This window comes from Ictidomys tridecemlineatus, chromosome 6 (genome assembly GCF_052094955.1).
Source record: "Ictidomys tridecemlineatus isolate mIctTri1 chromosome 6, mIctTri1.hap1, whole genome shotgun sequence".
In the NCBI taxonomy this organism is placed as follows: domain Eukaryota; kingdom Metazoa; phylum Chordata; class Mammalia; order Rodentia; family Sciuridae; genus Ictidomys; species Ictidomys tridecemlineatus.
The window spans coordinates 68,292,064-68,299,226 of record NC_135482.1 but is presented as its reverse complement, the minus strand read 5'-3'; the positions used below and the strand labels follow the sequence as shown (position 1 = coordinate 68,299,226).

The following is a 7,163-nucleotide window of genomic DNA, read 5'->3' as shown; positions in this document are numbered from 1 at the left end:
TCTACTCTTCAATATTAGAAATGTAAATTAACATGTATTTAAACATTTAACGTAATATTTATATGAATATTAGCTTATATTTTCTTCTTTTAAAAAACTTACATTTAAATCTAAGCCACCTTGCCTTCTCTTTGCTCAGGATTGTATGAGGTAAAAATTCATTCATTTTCTTTCCTATAATGAGTGAGTTATACTAGTATGAATAATTTAATATGCTATTATTCCCCACACACATTTTAAATACTGCCTTTTTATATGTCTTCATTCTGTTTTAAATATCTTACTTTTAAATACTTGGATTTATTATTTTTAATTATTACTTTTATTAAAAAATAATCATTGTTTTTTAAAACTTATTTTTTTATTTAGTCCAATTCTAATATTTGTTGTATACAACAGCATAATGCATTTAGAGCACAATTTTTCATGTCTCTGGTTGTACACAAAGTAGGGTCACACTATTCATGTCTTCATATGTGTACTTGGGATACTGATGTCCATCTCATTCCACTGTCTTTCCTATCCCCATGCTACCTCCTTTCCCCTTCCTCTCCTTTGCCATATCCATGCCCTCCCCCATCCCCATTATGGATCAGCATCCTCATATCAGAGAAAACATTTGGCATGATTTTTTTTATTGGCTTACTTCACTTAGCATAGTATTCTTCAGCTCTGTCCATTTACCTGCAAATGCCATGATTTTATTCTCTTTTAATGCCGAGTAATATTCCATTGTGTATATATACCAGGTTTTTTTAAAATCCAGTCATCTACTGAAAGGCATCTATGTTGGTTCCACAACTTAGCTATTATGAATTGTGGTGCTATAAACATTGATATGGCTGCATCACTTTAGTATGCTATTTTTTAAGTCCTTTGGTTATAAACCGAGGAGTGGGATAACTGGGGTCAAATGGTGGTTCCATTCCAAGTTTTCCAAGGACTCTCCATACTGCTTTCCATGTTAGTTTTACCACTTTGCAATCCCACCAGCAATGTTTGAGTGTGGCTTTCTCCCATGTCCTCTCGCCAACACTTAACTGTTGTTTGTATCTCCCCCCCACCCCCGTTGTATACAAAGTATATTAATACCAATTCGTGTCTTCATACATGTACTTTGGATAATGATGACCATCACATTCCACCATCATTTATAACCTTATGCCCCCTCCCTTCCCCTCCTATCCCTTGCCCTTGCCTTATCTAGAATTCATCTATTCCCCCCATGCTCCTGGTCCCTATCCCACTATGAATTAGCCATTTTATATCAGAGGAAACATTTGGTATTTGGTTTTTTGGAATCAGCTAACTTCACTTAACATTATCTCCTCCAACTCCATCTATTTACCTGTAAATGCCATGATTTTATTCTCTTTTAATGCTGAGTAATATTCATATATATATATATATATCACATTTTTTTATTAATTCATCTACTGAAGGGCATCTAGGTTGGTTTCACAATTTAGCTGTTGTGAACTGTGATGCAATAAAAATTGATGTGGCTGTGTTCCTGTAATATGCTGTTTTTAATTCCTTTGGGTATAGATCAAGGAGCAGGATAGCTGGATTAAATGGTGGTTCCATTCCCAATTTTTCAAGGAATGTCCATACTGCTTGCCATATTGGCTGCACCTATTTGCAGTCCTACCAACAGTGTATGAGTGTACCTTTTCCCCCACATCCTCACCAACACTTATTGTTGTTTGTCTTCATAATAGCTGCCATTTTGACTGGAGTGAAATGAAATCTTAGAGTAGCTTTGATTTGCATTTCTCTAATAGTTAGAGATGTTGAACATTTTTTCATATATATGTTTGCTGATTGTATATCATCTTCAGAGAAGTATCTGTTTAGTTCCTTAGTCCATTTATTGATTGGGTTATTTGTCTTTTTGGTGTCAAGTTTTTTGAGTTCTTTATGTATCTAGAGATTAAGTTAAAATTAGCTCCCATTCTGTAGGCTCTCTGTTCACCTCACTGATTGTTTCTTTTGCTGAGGTGAAGCTTTTTAGTTTGAATTCATCCCATTTATTGATTCTTGATTTTAATTCTTACACTATAGGAGTCTTATTATGGAAGTTCAGACCTAATCCCACATGATGGAGAATTGGGCCTACTTTTTCTTCTATTAGGCGCAGGTTCTCTGGTTTAATTCCTAGATCCTTGGTTCTCTTTGAGTTGAGTTTCATGCATGGTGAGAAATAGGGGCTTAATTTCATTTTGTTGCATATAGATTTCCATATTTTCCAGCACCATTTGTTGAAGAGGCCATCTTTTCTCCAATATGTTTTTGGCCCTTTTGTCTAATATGAGATAACTGTATTTATGTGGCCTTTGTCTCTGTGTTTTCTATTCTGTACCATTGGTCAAGAAGTGTATTTTGATGCCAATACCGTGCTGTCTTTGTTACTGTTGCTCTGTAGTATAGTTTAAAGTCTCGTATTGTGTAGTTAACTGCTTCACTGTTCGTGCTAAAGATTGCTTTAGCTATTCTTAGTCTCTTAATTTTTCAGATGAATTTCATGACTGCTTTTTCTATTTCTATGAGGAATGTCATTGGGATTTCAATTGGAATTGCATTAAATCTGTATAATGCTTTTGATAGTAGGGCCATTTTGACAATATTAATTCTGCCTATCTTAGAACAAGGGAGATCTTTCCATCTTGTAAGGTCTTCTTTAATTTCCTTCTTTAGCATTCAGTAATTTTCATTGTGGAGGTCTTTCACCTCTTTCAATAAGTTGATTCCCAAGTTTTTGTTTGTTTGTTTGTTTGTTTTTTAGGCTATTGTAAATGGGGTAGTTTTTCCTAGTTTCTCTTTCAGAGGATTCATCACTTCATTGATGGCTTCTTCAACCCTTTCATACATACACTTGAATCAAACAACAAAAAACTTTGCAGCCTAGTAAATTGTAATGATTTCTTATTCCTGTAAATGCTTTACTCATTCTCTAAGACGGAGGCCTCAATTTTTTAAAAAAAATTCAAATTAATAGTGTGTTGTACGTAGATTCAAAGGTTTGTTTCTATATTGTTCATTTTGACACTTTTTAAACTATAAATAAAGGAATGAGTTTCAAGAATGAAGAACTGGGACAGATTGTTCATAATTATGAACCTCTGTTTTGAAATCATTGAATTATGCAAATTTTTTGTGGAATTTATTCAATATGTTTCTTTGTTGCCTATCAGTTTTTATCACAAATTTTGGAGAGTATAATATGTAAATCATGTTTTTCAAAGTAAAAATAATGCAAGTAGGGGTTGTGGCTCAGTGGTAAAGCACTTGCCTAGCACACATGAAGCTTTGGGTTTGATCCTCAGTGTCATATAAAGATAAGAAAATAAAATATTGTATCCATCTACAACTAACAAAAAAGGAAGAAAGAAAAAAATAATGCAAGTATAAAGGAAGAAGGAAAGAGAAAAAAGAAAAATAAGTATACAATTGTTCCAAAAGCAGTAGTAGGGAATAAGAAGATACTATTGAAATTGACATGACAGATGACAAAACAATACAAAAATTGAGATTAAGACATTGCAAATGTATAAGTACAAATGTAACTCACAGAACAAAAATACAGACTTTACTAAATACCAAAGACATAAAAAACAAAATGACAAAACGTTATCTATAATCATTGCTTTAGGTTACTCAACAAATTTAGCTTTATACCAAAAACAGATTCCTTGAGTTAATAAAGATAAGCAAATAAAAATAGATTTAAAGAGATAAAATTAACAAGAATGTGTTGTATTAACCCAAAATGGAAGAAAAACAGAAACAATCTGAGTTTCAAATGATATGCCCATTGATCTAATTATAAAATAACTATAAAAACATTGAATTCTGGGTCTGTTTAATATAGATTTGAGCAAATGTGCAACTTTTTGAGAATAGCATCATCCTGGTTTGTTAGTATTGGAGAAGAAAATTTAAAATATGAAAAGAGAGAACTATGGTGTATTGTTGGCATTGAACTTATTTTCATCCTTTTTAAAAGACATTGTACACGCATGTGTTAATACTTCTTACTAATATATAGTGAAAGGGTCGAGAAACAAATATTCCTTTAAAGCATTGAGCACAATTAGTGTCTAGATATTAGTTTCTAATTCAGTTCCTTTCTAAAAAATTTGTGTTCCTGTGGAAAAAGCTGATTTTAGAGCTGGAATAAGGAAAATTCAAATTAGTCTGGAATATCTTATTGTGCCATAAATATAAAGCAAAGACCCACTCAAAAAATGATAGTGGTGTATCAAAAGGATGCATTAGCCAGCTTCAAGGAGCTCATACTGCCCAAATCTGGGATGATATTTACAGGAAGCAGTAGCCAAATCTAGACAGCTTGAAAATTAGGCTAAATATGATGGGGATGTAATATTCATGAATTAGAAGAATCTTAAATCATGGTGGTATGAATAAGTGGAAAATAAATAAATGGGAGAAGATATAAAGAGGTCAATTAAAATAGAAAGCTAATTAAGAAATGTAGGAGGAATGATAGAAAAATCTCTATCACAGTAATAATGAGGTTAGAAAAATCACTGTCATTGATTTAGTGAGGAGTCATCAATGGATTATAAAGCTGGTAGGTGAACATTTGATAAGGAGTAGGATACTTAAATAATTTTAAATTTATTTTCTGTAAATTATTATTTCCTAAAGGTAAAAAATAACTTTATCATAAGATTAACAAAATAATCCCACCCTTAACAAAGTAAATGACACTGACAACTGGACAGATTAACATGATGTGCCTACCCCTATGTGCACTAAGGATACCAATTATCTGTGCTATTCCTGACAAAAATGCATTCTCTATGTCTAATGTCAAATTAAGGGACTTTCTACAAAATAACTGCTACTGGAAACCGTCAAGGTCAAGAAAAACAAAGAAAAATAATTTGAAATAGTTTTGGTGGGAAAACAATTGTGTTTGTATGGGTTTGGGGAGATTGATTTCTATAAAGTAGTTTTGCATATATCTGAACATATTTTCTCCCAAGTCTTTAAAATCATCTTTAGATTACTTACACCTAATTCAGTATAAATGCTTTATAGTTATTGTACTGTATGATTTAGGAAATAACGAGAAGTAAAAAGTGTATACATATTTAGTGCTAACATAGTTTTTCTTTCCAAATAGTTTCTATCCGTGGCTGGTTGAATCCACAACTGCAAAAACTTATAGATACTGAGAGTCAACTGTTTGATAAAGCAAATGAAGGAACATACCAATAATTGGTGTAATAATTTATATGTAAACAATAATTTTTTTTGTATTTTTGTTGTGACTTTCCTCAAAGTCTGACACTCCATCCATATAAATGTTGATTTTAAAGAGTTCAAAATATGCCAAAAATTAGGGAAGATTTTTAAATACTTTGGAAAATTTCTTTTTCCTGTTTCAATATAGACACAGGAAATGTTTTAATGTATGGAAAATATATTATTTTCAACAACAAATTTACTACTACATTCTATAGTACGTTTGGCATTATTGACTTCCATTTTCCTTGGTAAATTGGCCTACTTGTGAATGATGCAATAAATTATTTTCATTTGTCTATTCTTACCCTGTAATTTTCCTTTCTCTTTCTCCTTTCCCTTCTCACTATCTCCTACCCTTCTTTACTTTCCTAATTTAAAGTTGGTTCTTCATTGTGATTCTTAGTATAAAATTGACATGATTTTCTGGAAATATTTACTTATGAAAATGTATCTTCTTTGGTACAGCTTTCCTGTAATGACTCACCAAAAAGTAGTTCTTTGTGTATTTCATTTTTGAATAAGAATCTTGTAAATACTGTAAAACATATATGTTAGAACAATCTATTGTTGAATTGAGCTAAATAGAAACCTTTTACACATAATTTGTTCTAATCCTTGTTTCTTCATATCTCCTGTAGTGTTTTCTTATCATTTTCCAACAATATTGTGTTGTTGCCATCTTTCCATGTATTAATTTTTACCCATTTTTATCATGAGAAAATGAAGAAGTGTTTCCTGAGTGATGTAGAAGTTATGCCTCTGAAAAGACTCATAAATATTTGTCAACATACTTACTTAAAATAGTATCTGCTGATCTTTTTAAAAAGACTTGTTCAGGTTTCACTGTCTTAAAAAACATTGCTGAAATAAATGTAAAAGTTTGCCTGTTTATACCTAACAAAAAGTAATAGCGTTAACCTAGGATAAGGTTCATTTCATTGTCAGTTTAGTTCAGATTTGTGTGATACCTGAGTAAGGGAGGGAAGAGGCAGTGTCAATCCATAAATTAAATGTCTCTCCCTGTTGGAGTCTTGGGTATATGCTCCACTTTGAAGGACTATCTTCTACAGAAGAAAGAACTGTGGCTTAGGGTAGATTGTGAAGTCCTAAAAAGGCTTGTATGGAAAAGATGTGAGAATTCTCTGAGTTGCATAATAAAGGGGTCATAGAAGAAATAAAAAAAATAGAAGTGTTTCAGAATTCTTCTTTAATATTTTCAATTCATAGTTGCATCATTTTATTAAATGTCATTTGACATCCTCTGTTTATAGCATGTAATTTTTCTTCTTTGACCTACAGGTGATGTTAATGTTATGAATATTTCAATGTTGAGTTATTGTTGGATTTTTGCAGTCAACATGAAATGCAATAGTGTCTTGCATGTATATGTTTAATATAGATCACTAGATTGGTTTTTCTATTATTTGTGCATTTGTTTTCATTGCAATTTCTGTGAAGTTTATGAAGTTTTACTAGCTTACAATTTTCAGGGAACTTTATCTTTTTCCATGATTGTTTATATTTTATATAGCAATAGAAATATTTATTTTTTGAAAGTTTGAAATTTACTGGCTTTTTTGTGTTTTTATATTGTGAAATACATTGTATACACACAGCATAAAGCATGTAGATTTATCCACAGCTAAACAAGAAAAACATAACCTAATTCATATCATTTGAAGCCTCTTGTTTTTCTTTATTGTATCTCCAGAGGGGTCCACCCTAGCTTGTCTTCTAAGTGATAAGTGTCTTGTTTTTGGTGATTTTTTTCGCCCATATGCTTATGGACTATTCAAAATGTATTTTAAAATTTTTGCATGTTAGCATTATAAATAGAGAGTCACAAAGTAACCTTCTAAAGTGATTTTTAATATATTCATTGTTGA

General features: G+C 31.5%; 1 protein-coding gene across 2 annotated transcripts in view; it reads left to right on the top strand.

The window, feature by feature from the left end:
* Arid2 (AT-rich interaction domain 2) overlaps positions 1 to 7,163 on the top strand; it is a 178,919-nt gene that overhangs the window by 89,049 nt on the left and 82,707 nt on the right. The window lies entirely within an intron of this gene.